Source organism: Anomalospiza imberbis, chromosome 6 (assembly GCF_031753505.1).
Source record: "Anomalospiza imberbis isolate Cuckoo-Finch-1a 21T00152 chromosome 6, ASM3175350v1, whole genome shotgun sequence".
NCBI classification, from domain to species: domain Eukaryota; kingdom Metazoa; phylum Chordata; class Aves; order Passeriformes; family Viduidae; genus Anomalospiza; species Anomalospiza imberbis.
In genome coordinates this window covers 8,873,173-8,890,339 of record NC_089686.1, presented here as the reverse complement: position 1 = coordinate 8,890,339, position 17,167 = coordinate 8,873,173, and positions in this window count along the sequence as shown.

Sequence of the window (17,167 nt, the reverse complement as noted above, 5' to 3'; positions counted from 1 at the left end):
AAGGAAGGCAGGTGACAGCCAATGTGCCATAAAGCCCATCAGTGCAGTGCTGCCCAGCAGTGCCTCCAGTGCACACTTGGACAAGCAGAGGGAGTTTGTGCAGCAATATCAGCACTTTGGGCCGTAGGATTTGGTACTTTTGTTCTGGTTCTGGGAACCCTAAAGCTGCATTTACTGTATCATCAAATCACAGTACACAAGAGGTCTGAAGAACTGGTAAGTTCCTGTATCCCTGCTGGGAAGACAGGTATGTTTTCAACCCAGTGAACAAATTACCCTGCTAAAGTAGAGATTCTCCTAAATTGCACTTCTAAACTTCTAGCAGGAAATTGCACCTTGGCAATGTTTTCCCATTAAAACTCCTTATTTAAAGCACTGATTGCATTATCCTAAAATAAATCTGTTTAATGTCAGGGGTTGGATTTGGATCCAAGCTGTGCACGTGTAACTGCACCAGCCTCATCAGGGCTGCTTCTGCTCCTCACCCACACAATGCAGACAGTAATTTGCATCCTCCAGTGCAGCTGCCACGAGCACTCTGTGCTGGTGCTCTGACACGACCCAGACAAGGCTGCTTTCTGGGGATGCTGCAGCTCAGCTGAAATCACCGTGCCCACAGCAACGCAACTGCTGACATGACACTCCAATATTTTTAGCTGAGCTGATACAGCAAAGCAAACACATGGCCACCTGGATCACCTCTGAACACTGTGAGGGGTGGAGGAGCTCAGTGACATGGGACCTCCCAGAATGGCATCGCTGCCACCAGGGCAGCTCTTCCTTGGAAGGAGCTTTGAACAGGGACACGGATGTGACCACTGATAACAGAGATACAGATTGTAACAGACAGGTGAAATGCAGCCACTGATCTGCCTGATTCAGTGCTCTAGCTGAATACAGATACAATTTCTTTTTATTCTGGAAAAAGAAGCCTTTGTGGAGCTAAAAAAAAAATAAATGGGGAAACTAAAGGCAGCGCTTCAATGAAACCCCACAGACACGTTTCATCAACAAAAAAACCAAAATTGAATCTTTTTTCAGAAATCAGACATTCAAAAGACACCTATTTTGCACAAAAAACAATTTCTCTTTGCAGAATCAAAAATGCTTGCTGGGGCCCTAGCACCTTGTCCACGGAAGCAGCAAACACCAGACATGCAGGAAGCTCTTGCTTTATTTAACTAATTGTATTTCTTTCCTTTTCCTTCTATATTCTCCAAGGGACAATGTGCATGTGATAGGCTGCAAAAGCCACAGGCACGCCCTATCTGTGAAATTGAAGTCTCCAGGTTTCCTGCCTGGCAGTGTTGTCTCTCTGCACCCTGGGGTCCTCTGTACAACTCAAGTCTCTTGATCTCATGTAGAAGGGGAACTGTGCTGCCTCTGTTTTTGCTAATGCAGCCTACCATGGTTTGGTAGCCTCCTCTCCATCCTTCTTCCCAAAGATACTCCTCTTGTGAGACAACACTAATAGGAGAAAAAAAATTATTTCCTTTCAGTAAGAGCTGATATTTTTTCTGAGGGCAGGCAGACCAAGACAGTCTGACAAAGAAAATCCTTTTGATATCTTGACATCTACTGGTGAGAAGCCAGCTCATGCCCACAACAGTGGAGAAGGAGTTTCTGCCTAATTTCTCTGCCTGCCCACAGGACATTGAATTAAAAACCTACCAACAACAGGGCCTGGCCCAAAGCAGTTAGCCCATCCACATCACTGAGAGATGGATCCCTGTCTGGGTCCTCACTAAGAGTCAGGATGAGGCCAGGTTGTCCTCTTTCAGCATCTTGTTTGCAATAGCCAGTCTGTTGAACTGGTGTTCTGGTAGCTCTGAGCATCAATAATGCAGATATCTACCCTGGGAGTGTTAAAAAATATACCAAAAGTGAAGTCCTATATTTTTGGGTTTGCCTATCTGCATTCCCATGCCATCAGCCAGGATTGCTGCACCCTCCTAGACCCCACGGGTGTCAGGGGCTCAGCACCACCAGCCATGCTCATTTGGATATTTGAACATTTTCTTCAGCTACAAAAATGTTCTTTTCTTGTCTTAGGCACACACTGTGCGACATTTGGAACAAATACCTGCAACTGCCTTTTTGATTTTTTCCCTTTTCTTCTTTTCCCAGTAACATTATGTTCTCCTAGGGAGGAAAAATATTAGCTTGGTGCTTGGGATTATTCAATTACTCAGCAGTAGGTCAGAGAAAAAACAAACACTGGATGCTGCTTCTTGCATCCTCTAAGCAAAAGCCTTGCTGGAGTACATGTGAACTAGAATTTCAGACAGCATCTTAGAACCAGTAGTTCAAAACTACTGAAATAATTTGTACCCTTTTTTAAAATGCTTGGTTAAAAAAAAGATTTATCTACAACCAGTGGCCATACATTCACCTTTTTTAAAAACATTTGGATTCATTACTTATTATCAGGCCTAAATATTTTTTTCTCACTACTTAGGAGTTGTGAAATTCAGCTAACACATACAAATCCTGAGTTTCATTAATAATGATGTCTGCTTTTGGAGACTCCCATTCTCCTAGCAGATGTTCAGATAAACTAGAACCAGATAGAGACATCTCCCACAATATTCTTCATGATTTTGTTCAAATCAAGACTGTGTGGAAGCATTTGCTACCCCAGCTCCACACTTTCCGTGGATGTTGGCACAATGAAGCATTGCAAAAGCTGGTGAGAATTTATACTCACAGAAACATTCACACCAGAGAATTCATGCTGTCATCACACTGGAATAGGAGAGGACAAAGTAGGAGGTCCCAAACAAAAAAATGCCCAGGCAATCAGACAAATAATGAAAAAAAAAAAAAAAAGCACTTCTAAGAAGCATGAAAACACCAATGTGAAGCAAGGGCAGGGAGCTGCACTGTGACCAAGAGGAATTGATGCAACAAAGAATTTAAGCCAAATTTTGGTGCAAAATTGGTACAAGGACACAGTTCAAAAAAGCCTTCTTTTAGCTTTTACATGACCACAGAAACCCCCAGACTTTCCTCTTTGGCACTTCAAGGCACCAGCACTCAGCCTCAGTGCCTGGGCCTGCCAGGATTGAACCCAGCACCTTCCTCAGCCCTGCCAGATCAGGCTCAGCTGCAGAGCCCTGGGCTCGTGTGCCCAGCCAGGCAGAGCACCTGTCTTCCCAGGCTGTGGCACAGCTGCCTGAGAGCTGCCCAAGAGGAATTTGGGTATTTACAGCAGGCCAGCACCCACAGTGGGCAGCCAAAGAGAAAAGGGAACCTTCTCCTTACATCCTAGTGCCAGCACAACCCATCAATTGTGCTGGTCCACTCCAGCTCCCTGCCCCGAAATGCTTCTCTGCTGCAGAAGCAGGAGGGTGGCCCTCTCATCAGGGCACAGCTGGTGGGGACACAAAAGCAGCGCACTGCTCTGCTGCTTCTTGCAGGGCATCCCCCTGCCATGTTCCTCTGCCAGTCTCTGTCCCACGGATGAGGGTGAGATGGGGGACACAGGAAGCTGACACAGCCCAGCCAGGAGCTTGGCTGAGGAGTGAGCAGGTCACAGGGCAGGATGTGGTCACCAAAAAGCCCATTTGCTCAGGTGTGCCTCCAAAATGCACTTTGGGAATAGTCTGAGCAAAATCACTCCTGCCTTAAGGTCCTCCAGGAGGGTGACTTATTTATTTTTATCAACTCCTGGATAGTTACAGGAACTATCACCCTGAAATATTTGTCACCGCTGTCTGAGCTGCAGAAATGTTCTCTTCCTGGTTGTTTGTAAGGTGCACAGTGAACATGGCTGTGTTGGTTTAATTCCAGGGCAGAAGCAGTAAATGGGCTTGGATATGTACTTTTATGATAAAGCCAATCTGAGTTATCTGGGAGCTCCCAGATGGCACACACTTCCCAGTTTGCTGTCAGAGCTGGATGTGGGCATGTGCCAGCCCTTCCCTCCCTCTGCCAACACACTCTGCTTCCACAAGAAAATATGCCAGCGTGTATGACAAAATCTGCAAAGGAGGGCAAGTGTGGACGAGCACAAGACCCTGAAGCAATGAAACAGAGCAGGGGCAGACTCAGACACCTCTCAGAGAGTGGGACACACAAAATACTGTGGGTGTATACTGACTCTTGGGCTATTTTTCTTGATTTTCTGTGTGGGGCCAGGATCAAACATCCCTCAGAGGAACATAAATATTTTTGGAGATTTCAGTGGGAGGCTGAGTCAACTTCAAAAAACTTTGTTAACAACAGGCATACAGAGACTAACAGAGAGATGATGCATTTTATGGAGATTCTATTCTACTTCCTTAGTTTTAGTTTTTGAGGAGGTGCTTTCTTAGAAACATGCACATCTTTTCATGTTTCCTCTACTCAAGAATCTCAGCAGAATAAAAATACATGGAATTTCACAACTCCAGTGGCTTATTTTCCTGTTGTCATGTCTTAAATCATAAGGGATAAGAACACAAAGAACAAGATTGCCTGAGAACTGAGATAAGCCTCCTCCTCTGGTTCACTGTGTGCTTAGCAGGATTTGCAGATAGAGACTATCTAATCACATAAATGGAGTGCTGGCTACCCACAGGAGCACCAGAGAGAACAGCAGGCAACATCTTGCTATGGAATGATCAGTTTGGTAGGACTGGTTTGAAAAAGGTTTGATTTACCTTGGTTTTGTACCCTATATCATTTCAAATATCTGTTGTCTTGAAGTTTTATCCACTGTGTACACATTCAGAAATTCATCTCTTTCCAACATCAGGGCTAAGGGGGAGGACACCACGTTTTGCCCATGCAAAACCTAAAATTTCCTTTTTCTTGTGTCTTTTAGGGACAAGACACGGAACCAAGCAGTGAAGTAAATTCTGGGTCATGAATATGGGTTTTCCCAGGCCCATGAAAACCTGTCCAGAGTAGTCAGTTCACAAGTTACCTCCTGACTATGCTGCTGCTTGAAGAGGGACATACAGACTGCAGGGGAAGAGAGAATTTCAGCCTAAATTAAGCTCGCAGATTCACAAGCTGACCATGGAGTGGCCTGGGTTATGAAGGGAAAATCAGCTAGAATCCCTCTCAGTGGGATTCTTCCTTCCCTGGGAAAAACCTCAAAATCATTGGCTTATTGGCTTTGTCCCAGCACTGCTCTTTTCTTACTTTTAGAGCTTCCTCAACCTAAATTGAAGCTGCATACACTGCTGGGGCTGGGTGGATGAAATCAAAGTTTCTGGAAAGAAAAAAAAAAAAAAAAAAAAAAAGAAAAAAAAAAAAAAAAAGATTAAAGACCTGAAACTTCTGAGATAAAGGTGAGACATGGCAGAGAGATGGGGAAATGTTATTACGGTGGGTAGAGAGGAGAAATGGACTTAATTGCTTAAGCACTCATGGTGGCACTAAGATGCCACCCTCAGCTAAAGCAGCTCTGTCTGGGAGATTTGGGGTGCCCAAGAAGCAAAGAGACAGGGAAGTCTCACTACAAAGGTGGGGTCATTAACCACAACAGAGTGACCAGAATTTTTCCTGTCTCCCTTCTGTTTATTTGCCCAAATAATCCACATTTCTGAATAAAAAAAGTAGCTCCCAAGTAACTCAAAGCTTAGTTTTCCCAAGCTGGGCACCTAAGACAATGTTTCATTAGGAATCTAAACTAAAAGCTGAACAAATGCCTTATTGCTGTCAAACAAGCCCAGGTAGAAAGGTTAGAAAGGTAAAATCCTGAAGTACAAATAGTGGTTACACTAAGGGTACAGGCACCTAAGTAGGGGAGAGCACTGCCTTTGTCTGCCTGACTCACCAGCAATACCCAAGGCAAGCAGCACATGCCAAGGTGCCAGAAGTTTGTAGGATGTGTGTGGGAAATATTGGGAGGTCTGATCCATCTCTAATAGTTTTACTTCCTCTTTCTGAGTTCACAGCACTGCAGAGAGATCTGATTCTTGTCCATTTTGAGCCACTAGCCATTGCTCCCAGTGCTGTCTGCACAGGAACAGCAGGTATCTCTTCTCTAAATTCCTGTATCTCATAAAAGAGATACGAGATACACTATTCTCAAAAAAAAAAAAAAAAAAAAAACCAAAAAAAAAAAAAACACAAACAAACAAACAAAAAAAACTGCAATAACAACAAAACTGTAAAACTCTCAACCCATGAAACCAGAACTATGCAATATGGAAACGTCACCTTGTCACCAGGCTGACCCCCAGCAAAGGCTGGTCACTAGACTCACTCACAAAAGTTCCAGAGCAGAACCCACACATCTCCTTCTCCTTCACCCGTGTCAAGGATTGTCAATGCCTAATCATGAAATAGCCTGAAGCTTGAGCCACAAGAAGTGAGGACTCTTTGGAAAAACCTAATACGCCTCTCCTCATATTCTAGGAGGGAAACTTTATTTTCCAAAGGCCCACATATTCGATGGACGCTCATTTAGCATTTCTACACAAATGTAAAATTTCAAATGCTGTACTCACAGATCCTGCTCTGGTTGTCCCCAAAAAGCCCAGCCATCTGATAAACCTTGCTCATACAGCCTCCCCTGAAAGCTTGGTCTTCTGCCAGTGCAAACATTCTTCAGCCTTTTTCATGTCCCTTCAGGGAACTTGGTCTGGTGAAATGCAGCAACAGGATAGGGTGCAGGAAAGGTAGACACAGACAGCAATGGTCAGAAAAAGTAGTGTGATGGAGCATTGCTCTGTTTAGAAGGTCTTTCATGGTTGTGGTCAATTCACTGGTAACCAAACTGTCTGAGAAGAGGCAGAATTAGTGTTCCAAGCCTTGCACAAAACAAATTTCACTCTCAGTGGGGGATGCAAACCATGTAAAGGAAAGCAACACAGGCAGGTAAAGCTTGTTCAACACTAGTAAATGACCCCTGCAAGCCAGGCTAGCAACGGTTAGAACTTCATAACTGCACCTCCTTTAAATTCAAACAAAGCCAAAAAGAGATGGTCAGACCAAGATGATGCAGCTTCCCACAGGGTTGTTTCACAGATAGGGTGATCTGAGACAGAGCTGTGCCCACATAGCTCCACTGCCTCATTTCCCTGTAAAATGCAAAGAGCACATGGCAACTAGGAAATGCAAGCCAATTATAAAGCAGAAAATCAAATAGCAGTGCCATCTGGTGTGATCAGTGTCAATCACTCCCCATTTGCAACCCCAGTGCAAAAGATAGAGATGGTAAAGAGCTGTTAAATGATAATCCCATTTGGAAACTGTCATGTTCAGATTTTAAGAAAGGAAGAAGTCATTTTCACATCCTCTCCAGCACCCTGGCAAAGGGCTTGGAGATGGGGGACATACTTGGTTCTGCTTTTATCTGAAGCAGTTTGAATACTCAGCCTACTCATCCCAGGAAGTTTGGGCGGCTAATACAGCCCCAAAACATAAGGAAGCACCTGTGGGCTGAAATGACCACTATGCCCATCACAAGAGCAGCCTGGGTAACTACCCAGACCTCCATTCACATCTTCAACAGAGCTGTTTCTAACGGGGCCGTGCCAATCCTGAGGAACTCCACCCTTCAGCTGAGCAAACACGTTTCAGGCAGAACCTGAATGAGCCTCTCTTCTTTGACAGATCAGGCACTTGCTGTTTAATTACACAGATGAATAACACCAATGAACGGCTGCTTTTCCTTCGGAGTTGTTACAGGGGAATGGATGCGAATTAGGCTGTAAAACAAAACAACTGTGGTGTAAATAGTGTAATTGCTGTCTTCTCATCTGTGGCAATCAATGAGCTGTTAAGGCATTTTACATGGCTGCCACGAGCCACTTCACCATCTTGCAGTGTCTGGCAATAAATAACTCCTTTGCAAATGAGAGAGGGAGATGTACTCCAGTGTGAGCCCCACAGCTGCACTACATCAGCAGGGACAAAGGCAGTGTGGAAGATCATGCAGGCTCTCACTTGTTGACCCCAAGAAGGGATGGACAAGTTTTCATTTGACAGCTTTACCTAGGAAAGTCCCCATAAGGGACATTTATTGGAGGTCACAATTTGTACCCCAGGATCCTCACAGAGCCTGTATGTGCTCAAATAGCAAGTGGGGGGGATTTAGACAATGATTTCATGACCTCTCTAGTCCAGGGTTCATCCTGAGCACTATTGCAGGAGCCATCCTCCTTTTCTTTGGTGCAGGCAGCTCAGTGGTGAGTAGGGTTGGGGTCTCCTCACACCTGTGCAGCCACAACATTACAGGTGTTAGGGAAGAAAGTCAAACCAAAACCCAGCCTGGCCTGCAGACAGCTTCCCCAGAAGGACAGAGACAAAGGAAAAAAGGGCTTTTTCAGCTGTTGTCCCAGGGTCAGAGACCTCATTTGGTCTGTTCTCAGAAAATTGAGAAATTAAACAAGGCTGTGACTGGTTTGTCATGTTTTGCCCCAGGGTGACAGCGATGACTCAGAGCATGAAAGAGGAATGAAGACCCCAAAGGCCCAGGTTTTCTTCTTACCCAGTTGAATGTCTGAGCCTCTCCATGTAAATTGAAATTTGACACTCAAAAATTTGACAATTGTTTTCCTGCTGCTGAGAACAATTTCATAGAATCACATACTGGTTTGGGTTGGAAGGAACCTTAAAGTTTATCTTGTTCCAACCCCTCTGCCATGGACAGGGACACCTTCTACCAGACCAGGCTGCTCAGAGCCCCCTCCTACCTGGCCTTGAACACTTCCAGGGATGGAGCATCTACAAGTTCTCTGGACAACGTGTTCCAGTGTCACACCACCCTCACTGACAAGAATTTCTTCTTAATATCTAATTTAAATCTCTCCTCTTTCAATTTAAAGCTATTAAGCTATGTTCCATCACTATATGCCCTCATCATAAGTGTCTCCAGCACTCCTGTAGTTCCCTTATATAATGGAATGTGCTGTAAGTTCTCACCAGAACCTTCTCCTCTCCAGGCTGAGCACCCCAACTCTCTCAGCCTGTCTTCTTAGGAGAGGTGCTCCAGCCCCTCTGATCATTTTCATGGAGTTCCTCTGTGCTTGTGTTACCCTATGTGACACAATTTTAATGAGAAAGCCAACACACATTTCTACCCAGGCCACACAGAAGGGGCTGTCATGCTGCCAGCATCACAGGCAGGTGTTCAGCCACGCCTGTTCAGGCCTAACATACCCTGTCCTTCTTCCCCATCCTCCATGAGGAAGAGCTTTCACCCAAAAAAGAGAGAGTCAGGGCTCAAACCCCTTCTCACCACCTGCATAAGCACAGCCTCCTCCTGCAGCTCTGGCTCCAGGTGCCCTTCCTGAACAGCAGCTGGAGCTTCTCAGAGCAGCCACATTCCCCAGCAAGGTCAGCCCTGCCGAGAAATCAAACCAGAGCTGCAAAAATGGGAAGTAGAAAGAAAGGACTCAGTCTGTGGTCACTGCAGAGCAGATGGGGATGAGAGTGGGGAGTGAGCACCTGCACATCTCTGCCTGGAGGTTTCTGAACCTGGAACCAGATTTACTGTGTTGAACAAGAGCCCTGAGACAGCCTACACAAACAACTGAGGGACCTTACCTCCAGCTCAGCCCCATTTAGATCCAGACCCAAAAAAGACATATAAATGTACCATGAAAGAACAAAATCAGTGTTTTTATTGTGTTCATCGAGAACAAAAAGCTAGAAAGGGCTTTTTTCCTCTAAATCAGCACAAATTCAAAAAGGTAGCTCACATCCAGTTACAGGCACAATAAGCACATGTGCTTGAGTTTTGGCTAGAAACAATGGTCCAGGTGTTTCCAACCTCACTTTTCCATTTGTGGCACAAAATTCCCACCTGGCCTGTGGGAATGTAATTCCCATGGCTGGAGTTACTGCCACTTTTGGTTTGATCCTCAGAGAAGGATTTAGTGGAATCTGTTGATTCCACCAACTCCATACCTGACCTGCACAGAGCAGAAGCTGCAGGCATGGCTTAAACTCTCCTCAGCTACTATTTACTAAATGTGAGCAACCCCAAAAAAAGATAAATAGCTTGTGCAGGCATCCTCTCAGGCCTCCTGATACCTCAACTCATAGCTGTTCATTTTGTAACTGCCAGCAGCCCTTTTATGTCTTCCTTCAAACAACAGTCAGTCATTTGTCCAAACAAAGCTCATCACCCTCTCTGACCTTTACATCAGTGCCGGGTTTGGCAGGCATGGATGTCCAGATCCTGCCAGGGTTAGTGATGGCTGGAGCAGAGTGACCATATAGTCTGTGAACAGGCCCCTTGCACATCCCACAGAGACACTGGCAAGGATCATAATGCTAAATTTATTAGCTCAGCAGATTTCAAAGCACTTAACACAGGTAAATTGGGTGTATCTGTTCAATGGAAGGACATAGGTACAAAGATAAACATTTCCAAAGGCCTCTGGACACTTAATGGGTTCTGAAAATTGAGTCACACCACTCTACAGAAGTATGGCCAGATGTTGGCCCTCCTGGTTGCCCCCATCATTTCCCCAGTGGTTGCACCACACCAATACCTACTAAAGCAAGGGAGTGTGACAACACACACTGAAAACTTCTCTGCTTTTTACCCATATCAGCATCATCCTGCACCCTCCTGAAGAGCACCAGAGCTGGCTGGCCGTGGTCCAGCTGCATTGTATAACTGAACCTTCCTTTGCATGAGTCCTTGCCCACAGAGACTCTGTGATTCTCTGGTTTTAGTCAGATCCCAAATTTCCTCTCTGCTATACTGATTTGTGATTCTAAAAATGGCCGAGATTCACAGCTTCCTTTTTGACTTCTCGGGGGTGTAATCTCATCCACAGCAGAGAAATCTAATAAACTTCATTCACCTCAGTGCAATGGCACTGCCTTTGGCCAGCTGCAACTCCACAACTGGCCACTCATTTCACACCACATTTCAGACACTTCAGCACATATCTTTGCTTCTGCTTCCTTTTCTCATTTGACCCAAATTACTTCTTCTTTCTATGTTCTATTCACATAAAACCTGCATTTCAACCAGAAAAAAAATTTAAATGAACTTTTATTTTGGACTGAAGAAGACAAGAAGGATTGAGGTTCTCAATCCCACCTCCAAGCTGAAAATTGGAACACTCTATAATTCCCCTGTCCCTGACATGGCAGTGAAGCCTCCTACACTCCCTCCTGCCCCTCCCAGGCAGTCCCTCAGGCTTTATCTGCCCCCTCCCATTCCAAGTGACTGACTCCTCTGGCATTTCTGCTCACCTCCCACATTACAGGCGACCCAGACCTTTCCATGCTGTCCTCATTTGCTCCCTTCAGTCCCAAGGGACTGCAAATGCCCAAGCTGTGGAGCTCCAGGGCACAAATAACACTGCCTGGTTGGTGCTAGGCACTCAGAGCATCCAGAGCACACAGCTCTGCTGAGCATCTGTTACTGAAAAGCATTTGCCTTTTCTCCCTTCTCCCTCTTCTGACCATAGAAAATAAAAAAAAAACCCTCCAAGACCAATCAAGGGTACCTAACTGGAGTTCATCCTTGTAAAACAGAGGTGAGACACCAGTCCAGAGAGCTGTGACAGCTTTAATCCAGCTGTTTGAGGAAGCAGCTCACCCACCAGATCACATCTTTCACCTGGCTTGTGCTCTGTGGAGAGCAGCCCGCTGTGTCTTCACAACTCATTAGACCTTATCACACTGCTCGGTGATAAGGGGCAGCCAGTGCAGACAGGGATATTTGCACAATGCTGCATCCAGGGCAGCTCTCCATGGGTCCAAGGCAGCCCCCTGGCTGGGGAAAGGCTCCAGCTGCCACACTGAGCAGAGGATCAGAACGTGTCCCCAGGGAAGTGCAAACCTGCTGGCTGCACACAGCTGTGTGTACAGAGCATCTTCCAACCCTCCAGAGCAGAGGTGCTGCACTAATGAGCTCTGTGCGGGTATGTCCAGCTGTGGCTATCTGGGAAATATCAGCTATTCCCAGCCAGAGGGCTGGAGGCAGCTATCACTGTCCTGCTTGTTATCAAGCTCCTTCAGTGCAAAGAGACTGGAGTAGCTGCATGCTGCTGAGCATAGTGCAGGAGCAGATTCTACATCTTATGAGTAATGCAAGTTTGAACCTAGTTCTCAAAATACATGTCTCACCAGCTAGGAACTGCTAGACTCTAGTTATTCTTAGCCCCCAAGTCACTGTGGTAAGAAACTAAATGGAAATGATTCCCAACAAAAGACATGCTGAAATCAAAATATTTATCATGCTGCTTCTGTAAATGGGAAAAGGCTCTTCATTTTCAGGGAAGACAACATGCTGCATATGAAATCACTTCATGGCTGATGTTAACTCATCTGGAGTTTCTGGAGGGAAAAGGAGTGCAAGGTGCTTGTAGGGACCCTGCCTCCGTGCTCCCATCTGGGATCACCTCTACGTGTTTGATGAGGAATTCACAGACCGAGCAAAGCAGCTGCACCAGACACATGGGATCCCAACACAGAGAAACTACCACACTACAGCAGTGCCCATGAACACACTGCTTCCACGGGGAGGGAATGGAAAGAAGAAGTCAAATGAGTAAACCCTATGCCCAGCATGTGAGATGGAACAAATCTGCTGCTCTGACTTGGCATTGTCCTGCACCAGCTTAATTACCTCTAGAAAGGTGAGCTCAGTGGAGAAACAGGCCCCTTCGTGGCAGAGGTGGTGATGCAGGTGTGAGACATGAGCTATCCATTCCCCATTCATTTACAGCTTCATTCATGGAGTTGGAAAACAGAGCTCAGCGCCCACACACCTCCGCAGCTTTTATTTTACAAGCTCGTCAGATAGTGGTAAGCTGAAGCTTTTGTGCTTGCTCTTTAAAAGCTGATGACAGCTTTAAAGATGAGTTTTCCTAAGCCTTGCACAGATTTCTTAATAAATAAAAGAAAACTGGAGTCTGTATAACAAAAGATCTCTCTCCCTGCATGTCTCATATGGATTGCATCCTCAAAGCATCACAGCAACAGGCAGTTCTTGGCTACATGAATATTCAAGGATTCTCAACAACTTCCAGCAGCAGAATTTGGTCTGACTTCCTAGAGGATGGCCTTTGGAATTCAGGTCTTTCTCTGCTCTGGAAAATAGTTACAGATCTGCAGCCAAGTACAGCCAGCAGTGCTGTGCTTCGCAGGATCTGTGCTGTGCAGCTGGGAGACACGACATGGACTACTCATCCTTCAGCTCTGGCAGCCTGAATTGAGCCATCTTTATTTGCTTGTTCAGCAGGCTCCAGTGCTGTGAAGCCACCTGCAATCCCCCAGTGATTCCTCTGAAACATGTGTGAGACCCTGTGTAGAAAGACAACACTGGAAATGCCCTTCCAGCTTTCCCTCTCACGCCAGCTTCTGATGCCTGTGAGGCAAGGACCAACCTCTGCAGCCAAGCTTCTCCCTCCTGTGTTTGACAGCTTCAGGTCCCCTCTGGTCTCTCTCTGCCAGACATGTATGGGACAGGGAGCAGTTAAAATTTTACAAAGAAGAGGTAGAGAGGGCCAGACACAGATTAATTTCTCAGTGCACACAAGCACCGGCTCTGCTTTGGCTTTGCAGCTGCTGACAAAAGCCCCCTGCAATGACCCATCCTTCATTCCAAGCCCGGCCTTGTGGGAGAGAACAGATTTGTCCAGCCTGGAGCAATTCACTGCACAATACCAAGGGCAGGAACAAGATTTTCACTCTTTATCAAAACCGTCAGGCCAAGGGCAAGGCAATATAGTGCAAATGAAACAAGCACGAGGCAGCACAGGCTGCTAATAGCAAGGAAACAAGAACTAGGCAGTGATTTGAAGGTCTCCATCAAGTAAGAATGTATCCTGCCCTTCCCTAATATAAGCCTCTCAAGTCTTATGAGTCAGATTCACCAAGAATCATCACTTCCTTTTTGTTTTTCTCCTGCAACTGACAGAAGCATTTTCTGCTGGCCCATGGCAATGTTAAATAACAGCCTTTCTCATGCTGGCTCAGCTGCCTGGCCCCAGAGGCACAGGGTGGAGATGTGGCATGTTCCCCACGCAGCTCACCTGCTGCAGGAGGGGACACGTCAGCCCACATGCATCCAGGAACACACGCAGGCAGGTCCCTTGAGCAGGCTACAGGACTAAAACACTGCATCCTGAGGTTAACCCAAACCCCTGGGGCTCAGTGCAGCTCTTGTGTGGCTGGAAGGAGGAAGGGTTTGTTATGAAAGGTGAAGCTTCCACCAGTGAAGTGTGGAAGGCTGTCAGTCCTCCTTACCCCATGCTATTGCTAACCCCAGCTCTGAGTCTCTGCCCCAGCTCCCCTGTTCAGATATTAATCAAATTCAGCTCAAAATTAGCCTTTTCTTCAAGCAGTTTTCTGATGAGTAACCAAGGCACATTAGTGGCTGAGTCATAAGGAAGCAAACCTTTGTGCAGCAAGAGCAAGCTATGGAAACTCTGTCACATCAGCTTTGTGAGTGTCTTCAGATGTTTCAAAAAAAGCAGATTCTCTGTACCACAGTTAGCTCAAAACCTGTCAATGGCAGGGGATAAATGTTTTGAAAATGTTAGCAAATTATTAAATGATGCATTAATTGCAAAAAAACAGAAGCAGAACTGCACATTCATAGGCAGGTTGCCTTGTCCCATAGTGCACAATCCCATGGGAGCACAGGAGATTTGAGTGCTCTTGAAGACTCTGTTGCCATCTTCCTCTGTAACCTTGGAAAAATCAGACTTTCAAAGTCTAGCACCAATCTGAAGGTCAGTTTTTAAGAGGAGTTTGGCACCAAATTTTCTAATCCACGTGCCTCTTTTGGACTTGCTGATCCACACTAGGCCCTTGTGATTAATAGCCTCAATGGACTTTTCTCCCTTGAATCTCTCTAACCACTTTTTGAGAACTTTATTCTTCAGCACATACAGTGAACTCTACAGTTTAAAGCCTGACCTTGTAAAGAACGGGGATTTTGTTTGAAAACTGTTACTGAAGAAAACAGAGTTAATCTTAGGACCTCGAGCTCCAATTTGACAAGGAAAAAGGTGGATAATTTTGTTCACTATTGCAGCTTCTCTATTTGCACTTATGACATTGCAGCTTCAACCACAGACCCTTTCAATCACCTATTTTCCTACTCAGTAAAGTCTTCTTATGAGAAGAGGTCCTGTTCCTATTACTATTCCTGTTGCTTTCTTCACATTTTTTCTACTTTATTTTGTGGTTTTTTTTTTCAGCAAGGAAGTTAAGAACAGCTCTGGGTGTGCAGCCTCCCAGCTGTGAGTGCAAAACACTTCTAGAGCAGCTTGTTATGTTTCTCTTTTTGTGCACTTTCCTGTTTGAACAATACCTAACATCTGGTTTGCCATTTTCTAATCATTTTCTAATTGCTGAGCATTGAATTGACATTTTCATGGGGTTATACATGATGAGCTGAAGTTCTTCCTGAGTGGCAATAGCTAATTTAAGACCTTACCACTGTGCATGGTTAGGATTGTCTTGTTTTCCTTAAGTAAATGAATTGCATCTGCTATTCTCCCATTCATCCAATAACCTTTGTGAGATCCTTCTGTTAATCTTTACTGTCAGTTTTCATTTTTATTATTCTCAGTCAACTCTGTATCATCCGGAACTGCTGTCATTTCTTTATTCACTGCTCTTGTAGATCACTTGTGAATATGTAAGAAAATAAACACAAGATAAATCTCTACAGCAGTCTGCTAGAAACTTAGCATATCCTGAGCTGGAAGGGACCCAAAAGGATCTTCAAGTCCAACTCTTGGCCCTGCACAGACACCCCAAAAATCACACCATATGCCTGAGAGCATTGTCCAAATTCTTCTTGAGGTCTCCCTTCAGTCTCCTCTCCTCCAGGCTGAAACAATTGTAAGTCCATTCCTCCTCAGCTGTGAAATTTTTTTTTGCTACATATGCCTTAACCAGTCATTAATCCATGGAAGTGGCTTCATATGTACCCCTTTGACTACTAGTTTAATCCTCTGTTTTTCTTTTCTACCAATTTTCCAAGGTCAATCTGAAGTTTCCTCACATATTTTTCCCGTACCCTTTGGATATTAAGATCTCCAGAAAATCTGCCCTTTCATCACTATGTGTCTTAAAATATTTGAGGAATGGAAATAATAAATGCTAAAAAAAAGGTCAATTTATAGGAATGTCACAAATTATTAGGGTAATTGCTGATGATAATCAAGTGCTTTTGTATTTAGAGGCAATTCCATGTACTGAGAAATACATTTCATCAGCTCTTCTGCTGAAACAGATCTCTGTGTTCCTGGCCTAAATATTAAAACTTTGACATTATTAGTAAGTCATTGCTGTGTGCTGTTATGCCATGTGATGTTATGGCATAGGAGACAATTCATGCCAGTCTCTGACAACTGTTGCTTCACAAACTTTTGCCTAATGCTAATCAATGAACCAAATGAGATAAAAATGTCCAAGTAAAAATTGTTTCAACCAGTAAAACAACTGAGGATTAGGCAAGACTCTCACTATGGTTGCTTTCCTTTCATGTTACAGACAAGTATATAAACAAGGTCCCAAATGTTTATGTTGCAAACACTGTGTCTTAGGCCAGTGGTTTGCTATGTTTCCAGAGCAACAACCCAAATTTTCTTTGCATTATAAGCATAACCACAAAATGTGCTGAGCAAATATGTTTCATTCCCAGCAAACTTTGTGGACAATTTATAAAAAACTACCACTAATCTACATACTACCACTGCTTTATGTGCTTGAGCAGGAGACATTCTTCTACTGTAGGAGTACCTCAGGCATCCAAGGATAGGCTTTGGAAGTTGCATCTTCCTCCTTTTTACATATGAGGAGCAGAAGTGGAGCATTAGTCTAAATAGAATATAATTCACCATAGGTTGGGCCTCAAGTTACCTGGAAGACCCAAGTTCTCCTTGGCCTATTAGTTTGTTGGCCATGAATTCAGCCAAGAAAAGCTCCTTAAAAAAACAGAAGTTACAGGGATTAGAGAAAGAAGTGATGAACCAATTTGGCACCAATAAAATGGTGGCAAAACCTTTTGAGTCTTTGTCACTGGGCTTTAAACTGAGACCCTTTGGCCTTGGTGGCAAGATGGACATCCCTCATCCAAGAGAAGGCAGAGATACAAAATCAGCATTTCCTTGAAACCAGAGTGGTAAGGGGAACAGGCTGGCTTTATCCTCACAGTAGATCAAACCATGGCCCTATTTATTTACGGCCAGGCATGATGTATGCATGTACAATCAAATCAAATATCCCAAGCTATTGCTGA